Source organism: Lytechinus variegatus, chromosome 7 (genome assembly GCF_018143015.1).
Source record: "Lytechinus variegatus isolate NC3 chromosome 7, Lvar_3.0, whole genome shotgun sequence".
NCBI lineage: Eukaryota > Metazoa > Echinodermata > Echinoidea > Temnopleuroida > Toxopneustidae > Lytechinus > Lytechinus variegatus.
In genome coordinates this window covers 38,410,536-38,424,039 of record NC_054746.1, presented here as the reverse complement: position 1 = coordinate 38,424,039, position 13,504 = coordinate 38,410,536, and the positions used below count along the sequence as shown (strand labels likewise).

General features: G+C 36.3%; 1 protein-coding gene across 2 annotated transcripts in view; it reads right to left on the bottom strand.

Annotated features, from left to right (window-relative positions):
* Nucleotides 1-13,504, bottom strand: part of LOC121419222 (serine/threonine-protein phosphatase 2A 56 kDa regulatory subunit epsilon isoform-like) — a 79,776-nt gene that overhangs the window by 50,255 nt on the left and 16,017 nt on the right. The window lies entirely within an intron of this gene.

The following is a 13,504-nucleotide window of genomic DNA, read 5'->3' as shown; positions in this document are numbered from 1 at the left end:
TGTATAAAAATGTACCATACGAAATAAGAGTGTCACGCGAGCAAATAAATTATGCCCACCTGTAATGCGGGAAATGGAGTTATTGGTCAAGCAAGAAAAATGAAAGGTAGCACCTTCACCTTTGACCTTCTGACAATATAATTCCTGGGATCTATGCTAGCATCATACACAAAATTATATGAGCCTAGGTTAAAAGTTAAACTACATGTAAAGTTATTGTGTTTACAAAGACTTCAGAGGAGTAAGACGAAAACATGTCACTGTGATCTTGACCTTTGACCTAAAAAATCAATAGGCTTCCTGGGATCCATGCTAATATCATACACACCAAATTATATGAGCCTAGGTTAATTTTTACTTAAGTTATCATGTTTACAAGGACTTCAGAAGGGTAAGATGAAGACATGTCACTGTGACCTTGACCTTTGACCTCAAAATCATTCAGCTTCCTGGGATCCATACTAGAATCATACATAATAAATTATGAGCCTACATATAGGTTAAGGTAAGCTGAAGTTATTGCATAATTTACAAGGACTGCAGAAGGGTAAGATAAAAACATGTCACTGTGACCTTTGAACTCAAAATCATTAGGCTTCATGGAATCCATGCTACATGTAGTATCATACACACCAAATTATATTAAACTGAAGTGATCGCATTTACAAGGAAAACGGACGGACACCAAGCGTGATACCATAATACATGTCCATCCCGTTTCAAAGTGAAAACACAATTTACTTCTGGTTGGTTATGGCCTGGTCACACCGCCCGAGCATTGTTGGAGCTGTCGTGGAGCGGTAGGGAAAGAGGGTTGAATTTCGCTCACAAAATTGGGGAAAAAATCGAAAACAAAATAAAAATCAAAATCGAAAATGGTGAACGGTAGCAAGCGGTGATTTTTTCTCTCCGATCCACGACCGCTCCAACAATGCTCGGGCGGTGTGACCTTAGCCTTTTAACTATTGCTCTCCTATATTAGACCTCCTTGACATGCCAGCATCTATTACATAACAGCCCCCATGCAGTTGAAAGACTCTAATCCCTTCTCTGTTCTTCGGCTGTGTTTATGCTTCAACTTTCAGACCAGAATCAGCGTTCCCATACGTGATTAGTCCAAAACACGGTTGCGTCCATGCTTACTTTCATTTAAAACAACATTTCAAAATGCCGATCGTAGACTCACAAAAAAGTGGGTTTATAAACGTTGTTTGACCAGAATCAGGATTTCTGGGGAAGTATAAACAGAACCCTGATCGTAAACGTGTTTAAATGACGTCATTTGGTACATGCTTCCCGTGAGATGAAAATCTGTGGGCTAATACAGTCGCATTGCTCCATAGTCACATGATACCTCCATGGAATTACCTCTCATCTCCCTTGTTACATTTGCATGTGTGATAATTGATTTAAGTACTATCACTAGTATTACTCTTCCAATTTTTCACCACGATGAATTTTGAGGGATTTACAAAAAGAACTGGAACATGAGTTATAATGAGGAGACATCGCCAGATGCCCCAGTAGCATATGTTTTATTATTTTTTATGTATACTTTCATATTCTTTATATTTTCTTAATATTATCCTCACCATGGTGGAAATTATATGGCTCCATGCAATGACTAAAATATCAGAAATTGTTCGAAGATTAAATAACAGTTGACGTACCTTCCCCATAACAACACTCAGAAAAAAACTTTAGAAAAAGGGCGCACCCAATTTGACCTCACTTTCCTGCTCAATGAAAATTACGGTACGTTGTGGAGCCACTTGGAATTCGTGATTTCGCCTCTGGAAAGTTACCATATACAGCATTCCCAGAACCACGTTTACAATCGGCGTTTTGAAACGACGTTCAAAAACGCTGATTCTGTCCTCGCAATGGAAGCATAAACACACCTTTAGATTGGCCTCAATTTCCCCATGATTTGTTATAGGGGAATGAAACCTTTGGAACAAATAGGCTTGTGTAGAAACAGAAAAATCAAATAATAAGAATAAAGAAAGTTTGAGAAAAATCGTACAAACAGTGAGAAAGTTATGAGCATTTGAATATTGCAATCACTAATGCTATGGAGATCCTCACATCGGCAGTGCGACAAGGATGTGTGATGTCACTGATGAACAACTTTTCCTTTGGTGGACTATAAAATACTCTCAAAATGTCTCTTTTTGCTTTTTCTTATGATGATACAAACTCTTTATCCATGATGTATCCTTATAAAATATGTATTACATGCCCTCACGTAGAAAAAACTATATGATTTATAGATAGATGTGATTAAAGAGGCAATTCAAGTGAAATATATACTAAAGTAATGGGGAGAGTTGTTCACAAGTGACATCACACATCTTTGTCGCATTGCCAATTTGCTATCTCCATAGCATTAGTGATCGCAATATTCAAATGCTCATAACTTTCTCATTATTTGTCCGATTTTCTGAAACTTTCGTTGATCTGTTTCTTTGATTTTTCTGATTTCACACAAGCTATCTTGTTTCAATGGTTTCATTCTCCTTTATTAGAAGGTCGCTTTAAGATAGACTGAGAGTTTTAGGGGCACAATGGTTTTAATAAATATTACCAATGATTTTTTTTCTACTACAGTTCTATACTGGTACATCATGTTACAGCTACCTGTATTTTGAAATACTACAGCCTTCCTAGCTTAGATAGAACTTGTGGCAGCTATTGGAGATACATATACTTGTACAACCAGGGTTGTGCTTTTTTGAGAACTGATCATGCACTTGTTACAGGTGAACAATGACAGCACTCGATTTATGCTGGTATTTGAGTTGGTAATTTGTTACAAACATGTATCTATCATGACATGGTCATAAAAACTAAAGTATTAGCTGTGCATGTTAGGCCATAACAAAGTGCAAAAGAACTAAAAATCATGCCACCAAAACATATTATAAGATTGGCATGCGTAAATAAAAAATCCAATAACAGACACAATACAAGTACATGTACATGTGTAACTATGGCTGATTTGAACTTTGTGAATATATTAGAGTGAATTCATTTCCTGGTTCGAGCAAATTTTTGAATATCTACAGTAGAAATGTACATACATGTACACAAAAGGCTAACTGTAGGCTGACCAATACCAGCATTTCACTGGTCATACTGCCCAGTATGTACATGTACATAGGTATGGCGCGCCATTTGTCCCATAAAAGCAGTAAACTCAGTTGATCACCGATTTTTCTATCAAACAAGTGGAACGCCTCTGGCAGTCTTGCCTGCATTATGCAATTCAATGTGCAGCAGTGCTGACTTTGAAACGAGCTCTTGAATAATTATTCACAAAAGGAAACACTCATGATTATAAAATACTATGTCCATTGACCCGACATGACCTTTGACCATGATCATATGACCTAAGATGTGTGCAAAACAATTATTCATACTTGATTACCCTTGAGTCCAGGATTGTAATAAAAAAAAAGTTTTTTTTTATTAAAAAAAAGAAAACTTAATAAATATTACCCCCAAATTACTAAATCATGGAAATTGAATGCTTAAACAAGTGGAATGACTTTGGCAGTCTCACGTACATCATGCAATTCAATATAGCAGCAGTGCTGACTTTGAAAACTACTATACAATAATTATCCACAAAAAACGCCATTCGTATAATACGTTCATTGACATTCGACCCTGATCATGTGACCTAAAACTTGTCAGTGATAATCGATTACCCCTATATCCACATTTTATACACTAGATTCTATAAACTTTGAAAGTTATGACAGCAATGTACATGTAATAATAACCTCTAAAATGGCCAAAGTTCAATGACCTTAAATGACCTTTGTCTTTGGTCATGTGACCTGAAACTTGCATGAGATATTCAGTGATATTTGAGGGCTCTATGTCCAAGCTTTTGAACTAGACCAATACATTTACAGAGTTATAAAGGTAATTCAACAAATACCCCCACATGGCCAAAGTCCATTGACCTTGGTCATGTGACCTGAAACTCGAAGGGATGTTCAAAGATACTTGATTACTCTTATTTTGTTTTTCATAACTCATTATTTTCTTATTTTAAAGGGCACATACCAAGATTGTGCACGAAATCCTTTAATTTCAATTTGGAAAATGCAGAAGTGCCACATGATAAGCTCTGTCACATTGCTCACTCACTTTCAAGTTTGTTCTTACATCTGTACGCGTCTTACCCCAAGGAAATAATCCTGAGTACAACCATGGGGCCCTCTCATTTTTTTTGGGGGGGGGCAATTGCCACCTCTGCAGTCTGCACAAACTTCCAGTGCAGTTGGACCCAATGACAATGATCCCTCCTTTTAAATCATTTTACCTTCACCCTAAAAAAATACATGTTTTACCAGACCCGCAATTTTTACGGGGAGGGGGGGGCAAGTGCCGCCTCTGCTTCCAGTGCCCTTGGACCTAAAGAAAATGATCCCCCTTTTTTAAAACCCTTATCCATACCCCCCCCCCATAGATCTGTGACTGCACAACAGAATAAATGATAGTGAATAACTATGATTATAATTGAAATCGAAAAACTAAGTTTTTTTTATTTGATAAACTAAGTTTTTTAATCGAAAAACTTACTTAATCAAATTTGACAAACTAGGTTCTTCGCTTGATAAACAGAGTTCATGAAATAACTCTATTTTACAAGTAAAAACTCAGTTTATCATTCAATAAACTGTTTTTCACATTTTCAATAGAAAAATTAAGTTTATCACTTGAAAACCCTAGTTTGCATGTACATGTACAATAATAAACTGAGTTTTTTGCGAAAAACTGATTTTATCGCCAATAAACTTAAGTTTTTCAAGCGATAACTAGGTTTTTCATGAAAAAAATGTTTTTCGATGATAAACTGAGTTGCTCTCGATAAAATCGATATCAGCTATAAAACTGAGCTTATCAGTTGAGTTTATCGCCTTTATGGGACAAATGGCGGGCCATACGCAGGTGTAGTGGAGCTAGTCTACAAATGTAGACCCACATCTGCAGTGTGTGTACCTCAGCTGATTCAACGAGTCTGCATAGCAGACTAGGTCTACTGAGGCTTTGCTCGCCCTTTCAGGCTGGTTTGCTTCGCAAACCAGTAGCAGATCCCACCTCACGAGCCATTCAGAGTCTGCATAGCAGACTATAGTGGAGCAGTGCAAAATTTACAGGCCCATTTTTGTTTTGTGGGTGACCTCGAAATCGCTATAAAGTAAACAAGAGTTTACCTGAAAGTGTCGCAGTTACATGTAACCCACTCCTGGTTTAACTGTCTGAACATTTGCAAATGACCATGAATCTGAGTGATATTTACATTAAATTAGAAAAGAATAGTTCATTTTACTGCCCATTTTATTGTTTGTTTCATTGTCTGTTGAGTAAAAAGAAGGAAGAAATGTCATAGAACTTAAACATAAAATTAAGAAGTCCAGAATTTCAGTTAATTTTCATACTTCCTATCCGTGGACAGGATGAAATTAGATATCAGAAAACAACAATCAAATCATGCACGATTATCAGTAAAAAACAATTCTATGATTCAGTCCTAGTCTTATTCTTTCACAAGCATTCAATAACTACTTTTATAGCCTGCATGTACATGTACATGTATGAACTGTACTTGTAGACATACATATGTAAATGTAGATGTACAATGCAAATGTGTGTTCATAAGTAGATAAAAAACAAGTGACCTAAATTTGTCAAGAACTTTGCCTACATGTAAAAATGTTTTTTTTACGTAAAAGGGGGGGGGGGGTGATATTGTACACCCCGTCTATATTCACTTGCAGAGTACAGTACATTGTTTAAGTTATACTGTACATAATGTAGGCCTAAATGTACATGTATGTAGTTGTGCATTATGAAGTAGCCCCGGGGGGGCCACTTCCATTCACGAGTGGATACCATGCGCGACCATGGGGTCTCGAAAAGCACCCTAAACACGTAATTTCCATATTCTGAAAATGCACCCCTTAACAAGTATTGGCGTGTGAAACCCTACCCTTAACAAGTATTGGAAACACTCTTGGCAAATATTCCCTGAAATGAACCCCTAAACAAGTACAGGAATGTTTTATTGTTACGGGTCCTTTGGTTGTCGGCTTTACCTTATTTGGTTTAGTACGACCCCACCTTCTACACCTCGCGCAAATAGGACTCTAAACACGTAGTGTTGGGGCAAAAAAGACATCCTTTATAAAACATTTTAATTTTGTTTTATCATCCCCGCAAATTCGACCCTAAACACGTAATTTTCCTAGCGAAATAGATACCCTTTTTTCATTATTTTTGTGTTTTTGACACCCTTTTCACGTTACGTACGTAACGTGCCCTATCGTGAAAAGGACATCCTTTTTACGTGTTTTTTTGGTCGCGCATGGTATCCACTCGTCAATGTAAGTGGCCCCCCCGGGGAAGTAGCAGAATAAAAACGAACACATTTCATTACAACTGAGGCCTTAAAGACTTTCTGAGGGGGAGTGTATGCATTCTACTAAATTCCCTAGTGTATTTGCAATATACAGCGAGCATACTGCACCAAACTAAAAATAGGCTACAGTTGGCATGGATGTGGATACATGGACTGTTGGCAACTACTACACATACATGTAACGCATGCCTAGCAAAGCCTCAGACAAATCATTGAGTGAAGCCATACAGGGCCCTTCAATTACACATGCAGATACTGATGGTTCAATAAAGAGCTGTAAATCAATATCCAGATGACGAAAGAGGAAAATATTAGGAAATTCATAAATTATTATAAGAGAAAAATTGGGCTTGTATCGCTTGCATCAATACTCATCAACACACAGTATCAGTATCAATTGTATGCATGTTTCATTTTATTCTTCTATGCAAATCAACCTATCGATCTACAGTAAGGACGGTGTACCCAATAACATTTAAATTTCCACATTTTTTGCCAATCTGTGATCTTTAATTCTGCTACTATGTACATGTACTATAGGCTACATGTACAGATGTATGCATCACATGGAAGCAAAACCGATAAAGGGGAAGATGTGATCATTTAAGAAAGTAAATAATAACATGCTATTGTTTTATTGAAAAAGAATTACATTCTTGGATATTCCTGTCCTAAGATTCATTCTTTGAAGGACTATGTAGCCTACATATAGTCCACACACATGCTTTCAAACAGGATTACTTTTCCTATAAGGTCTATACGTGTACAGCATACATGAATATTGTGCATTCCGATGAGGTGCCTAATTAACATACACCATATCAGATGGAGATTTGGAGCACTGAAAGCACACCACAGGATATGCACTGCTCTTCTCTCAGCTACATGTACATGTAATGTATACTGTATCTGTAGAGTGTAGTCCTCGATGTCCCTCAGTTAATACACAATAGGGCCTACATGTATCTGTACTGTGCAGTCAACTTGGTTTAGTACCAGTAATTATCATTGCACTATCTCAGGATAAAATAAAAATTATTAATGAGGAATCAGTACTTGCCTATATCTAATATTTATCTAGTAATCATCATCAAATACATGTGTGAATGATCAACACAATTGAAGATATCTTGCAAAATCCTGTCAATTTTGGCATTTTCTTAGTTCATGTTGATTATAAACATATGGCCTTATTATATATCAATGGAAAGGTAATGATGTGGAGATTATCATAAAATATATCATTTGAAAATATTAAAAATAATACATAAGCAGGGCTCGACACTAGCGGCGGTCCTACGGTCCCAGACCAGTAAAAAATCGCTGTCGGGCCAGAAGATTTTCAGAAATAGATTTACTGGTCCGACATGACCAGGCCAAGTAAAAAAGATAGTAGTTGATCGTCCGGGTTTTTTGAGAGCGGTGATGAGGGAGGTCCTTGTTATTTGCTATCTTACTATTTTTTTTGAGAACAAGGAGGCATTTTCTTGGCCCGATTTTTGACATCAGTGGTGAGGGAGGTCCTTACTATTTACTATTTCTTTTTGCTATTTTTATTCAAATGATTGTCAGGCCATGTCAAGCTCGAATTATGTGATCGATGTATGCTCAATATTAATAATAAATGAGTAGAAATATATATATTATTATATATGTATAAATATCTACGATTGATTGGAAATCTATGGAAAATGTATTGTGCGATAAAAATCTATTGATGTATTATTAAAGATGTATACTGATACTGTATTGTTGTCAAACAGAATGTTCGTGTCAAGTGAATAATTTAAACATTTTAATTTATGTAAGGGTAAAAAAAATGCATGGGGGGGGTCTTTTTTTATTACCATGGAGTCTTGTTCAATTTTCCAGAGCCAATCTCATTTTTAGCTCTGGGCATGGTTTTGCATCGCAGTTTTCAGCTGCTTGTTCGTTTACATAATGTTTAATACTACTGTTCAATTTTTATTCATTTTTAAAATTGATATTGAATATTAAATCCCTCATTGAATATTCGATGCATTGCCTCCTGACATTCGAAAACTTGCCAGAAAATTCAATGCATTTCACAAATTCACATGTCATGCCAGCACAGTCAATCACATCACCCTAGCACACATGCAGTTCACCTAACAGAGTCACAAGCACACAATCACCATAACACACATCTAAGTACAGGCGCTATCACTCACCAAAAAACCCCGCTGAAATACAAATTACGTCATTAGAATTGATTTATCTGCGCCATATTTCCAGAGCACGCGACGGATTAGTTCAGATTCAGTAAGTAGGGTCCCCGAAAATGCACTAAAAATGAAGAAATCCGTGATCTTATCCGAGTTTGCTAACTTTATTTCCTCGCTAATTTATGATGGTATCTTCAAAATTCCAATAAAAAACCAAATCAGAATTTTTTTCTTTCTTGCAATTACGGCGATATCGGACTTTGCAATTGTTTTTGAAGTTGCGAGAGAGATCCCAGAGTAATCTTGTGAATTTTTTCGTTATTCAGTAGCCATAAAAATAATTAATAACAAGAAAATTGATGCTGCAATAAAAAAGGGAAGATGGCGCGGACGAGAAACACAATTTTTTTTTTTTTTTTTTTTAGAAAATAGTAAATAGCAAAAATTTTCATGCGGCGGCCAAAAGTGATGCACGCGAGGACGATCAACTACTTTCTTATTTTACTTGGCCTATATCATTGTCGGGCCAGTAAATTTTCCAAAAATAGCAAGATTTAAGGGTCAGACATGACCAGTAATAAAAACCATTATTGGGCCAATAACTTTTCCATGGTCAAATTCACTGCAAACCATTTCCTCCCGTTAAATTCTGTCATTCACACACAGAATACACACAGAATGCACACAGAATGGATCGCACGCAAAGAGTAGCATACATGTGCATGCAGCCAGCCACTCAACCCACGTGGTGAATTCTCTACTGGCTGCGCGAACGAAGCTTGGCTAAACACTGGCACAAATCTCTCAGGGCGGTGCTGCACCATCCCGAGTTTGCTCAATCTCGAGATTTTAGCCCGATCAGCCCTCTTCGCGATTAATCTCGAGATTCAAAAAACCCCGTCTCCACCATCGCACGAAGAGCAATTCTTGCTCGAGCGAGGCAACTAGCCCGATATTCCGAGCATGTGCACTTTCGATCTTGGAGTTTCAACGGCCCGCGCTTTTGAATAACTTCCCGCGATATGTAATCAAGTACATGTACTCTTCACTAGCACTTTCGCCGAATTCGACCGTTGTTATGCAACAATCCTCTCAGCTCGGCCGCGCTATAATTATAAGCGAGTGAAGTATTCTTCGTTTAATATGATGGCGGAGGAGGCATGCAACAACAGAGGGGGGGGAGAGGAGGAAAGAAATGCTATTTGCTTACATTTTGCGAAGGAATAAGACGACACTGCTGTCAGTATTGTTATTGACTATGACCATCGTCGATAATGAGCACCTCCCCCATCGGTCTGGTCTCTCCCAAAATCCATTCACCGAGGGGCGGGGGGGGACACCATCGTTGCTGATTGGGGAATTGATGAACGCTATTCGCGATAAAGTTGACTTTCGCATGCGTTCGGTACAATCGCGATGTGTTTATGTTTTGACAAAGGCAGAAATTGAATGCGAATTGCATTGTGGACTGAAGGTAATGAATAAATTAACCCGAGTCCAATCCCGAGTGCGTCTGCACCTACGAATTAGCGCGATAATTCGTAAATAGCGCGCTATTTTGCAAATAAACCCGAGTTGACTTGCGATTGCAATCTCCAGATTAATCTCACGAACTAGCGTGATAATTGCGTCTGCATTACAAACAATCTCGAGATTTTTCAGATTGGGATAATTTGCCGGATCAGAAATAGCGCGCTAATTCGAAAACTCGGGATGGTGCAGACGGCCCTTCATAGAACTGTCAAAATTCACGGTTCATACTCATGAAAGGCTCTTATAATGTCCATATTTCCTAAAACTTGAAGTAACTCTGTCATTTGTAAGCAGTAAAAGGTGAAATTTTCACTTCTGTTTTGGTTCAAACAGATCGGGTTTCGGGTGATATCTTCTGAATACATAATAGCCCCACATATGCATTTATCTGTGTGTTGATTCACTGGGTTTCTGACTTTCTTTCCGTAGCTATTTTAATTGAGCCAAAACAAAACTGATAAATTATTTATGATAGTTTTAGCTTTCTTCCTCTGTTTTCTTCCTATCTTTCTTTCCTTCTTTCTTTTCAATCTTTCTTTGTTTCTTCCCTCTCTTCTTTCATTTTTTGTGTATTGTCTTTCTTTTTTAATTTCCCTTTTTTCTTTAATTCGTTCTTTCATTCTTTCTATCCTTTAAAAAAACATTTTTCTCTTTCTTTTTTCTTTCTTTCTTTCTTTCTCTCTTTCTTTCTTCCTTCCTTCCTTCTTTCTTTTTTTGATATTTTTCTTTCTTTAATTCTTGAGTCCATCCATTCTATATTCATCTTTTCTCTTCTTCCTTTCTTTCCTTCCTTCTTTTTACCCTTTTCTTTCCTTCATTCTTTGTTACTTTCTTTGTTTCTTTCTTCCTTCCATCCATCATTTATTAGCCTTTTCTTTTTTTATTTCTTTCTTCTTTCAGTCCTTTCTCTCTTTCCTTCATTCTTTGTTACTTTCTTTGTTTCTTTCTTCCTTCCATCCATCATTTATTAGCCTTTTCTTTTTTTATTTCTTTCTTCTTTCAGTCCTTTCTCTCTTTCTTACATTCATTCCTTCCTTTCTTCTATCTGTCTTGTTCTTTCCGTTTTCCCTTTGTTAAATCTTTATTTTTTACCTTTCCTTTCTTTTTTTTTACTGCTTGCTTCCTTTCTCTCCTTTATTCTTTCATTCCTTTCTTTGTCTCTCAGTCATTCTCTTATTCTTCCTTACATCGATTCTTTTACCTTTTCTTTTTTTAATATTGCTTGCTTCTTTCCTTCCTTCCCTTCCTTTATTTATTTCTTTCTTCTATCTATCATTTTACCTTTCCTTTATTTCTTCCTTAATTCCTTCTTTCAACCCTTCTCTCCTCTCTCCTTTGTCTTTCTCTCCATCTCTCCTTTTACCCTTTCTTTTTTATTGCTTCTTCTTTCTTTCCTTTACTACTTTCTGGATTTGTTCTTTCTTTCTGTATTGCTTGCTTCATTTCTTTCGTTCTCTCTTTCTTATTTTTGTTCCTTCTTTATTCCTTCCTTCCTTTCTTCTTTAGTTCTTTATTTTTTCCATCCTTCACATCTATCCTTTCTTTACCTTTTCTTTTTTTCTCCCTTCATTTTTTCTTCTTTCTTTCTGTCTTGCTTTCTTTTTGTCCTTCATTCCTTCATTTTATCTTATTTTATTTTTTTTTGGGGGGGGGGGTAACGAAAGACTAGAAAAATAAACTTGCGCTTTTTTTTAATGTTTTCTTTATTTTTTGGGACCGGTAAATTTTAGGTTCGGACCAGCAAAAATTTGAAAAACTGGGTATCTTACTGGTCCGACATGAATAGGTTGGACCAATAGAAAAAATGGGTGAGTGTGGAGCCCTGACATAAGGTGGAAATTGCCAATTAAAAAGCGCTAAAATTCCATCCCCGAAATATGCCTTGCATCAGTCTCTGAATCAAGAGACGTGATTGGCTCTCCCAAACCTACTACGAATGCCAGTGCCCATGCGATTTCTCCAATATCACTGAGTAGTTCAATCATGAAATATAGCAATGCAAAATGAGAAGATGAACTATGTTGGAACCAAAAAATTCTGAAGTTTGCCATCATAAAATATAATGAATTATATGAAGAGGGAAGTATACCAATTGTTTTGCACCTAGTTGGAAATTGTGATCGGTCATGCATGAACGATTATAAATTATGAAAACAATAATGCATATTTTCAGACTTCGCTGCGATTATTGAAGCACTGCACGCTTCACTGATCATGACTTATTTCCTATTTTTCCGATAGATGAGATGATATGCCTTTATTTGATATACAATTCATGATTTTAACGAATTGATGTCAGACTGCTGTTGCCTCATTGACTTTTGTAAATGGGTGTAATTACATTCATTTTTCATATTTCATTTCCTGTCAAAATGAATATATAAATAGGAAAGAAAGTATGGCCTTTGTTTTGCAACTACTTCCATATAGTGATCAGTCATGCACAAATTATGAATTGTTATATGGAACAATGAATATTTTCAGACCTTGCTGTGATTATTGGAGCATAGTGCACAACGCTTCACTGATCATGACTTATTTCCTTTTTCCCCCGAGAAATGAGATGATATACTTTCATTTGATACATGTTAATAGTTCTTAATATTTCAGTCAGTATTACAGATTTCATAAATGACTTTAAATGAATTGATGCCTGACTGGTGTTGCCCCATCGACTTTTGTACAGGGGTGTAATTAGATTCATTTTTATAATTTCATTCCCTGTCAAAATAAATAAAACAGGTGAAAAGGATCTGAATTTCATATGAAAAAAAATCATATCTAAAAAAAATAACAAATGTCATGATCATTGAAGCATTACGAGTTATGCTTCAATGATCACAAAAAATATAAAAATATGCATTATCACACTTAAATCGTCCATGCTATACTTTTCTTTTTCTTATGACATATAATTCATTAGAGTTTATGAAAGGCAGATTACAATTTTTTGTACATTTATCAAGTCCATCCACTAGGGCTGTCAATATCTTGCTAAAAACATCTCACAGATATCGATAACTATCGACAAAACAACATAATCAATATGCATTTCTTATGCATTATAGCGATGTCACATACTCGAATTGGTCAAAATTTCTATCTGTCACTGTACCAAGAACGCTTTAAAATCTGCGTTCATCGGACGCAAATGATTACATAACATCTTTTAACAAACATATTTACCATTTATATTACATATCCTCATCTTTTCACGTTATTACATGTAGCATTATTTCAGGGTTAGATGAAGTTTTATCGATAATTTTGGGGCTTTTTGGACATCATTCTGAAACAGTGAACTTCTTTTGCCTTTCCGCCATTTTGATATCATGATGTACATCTTCGA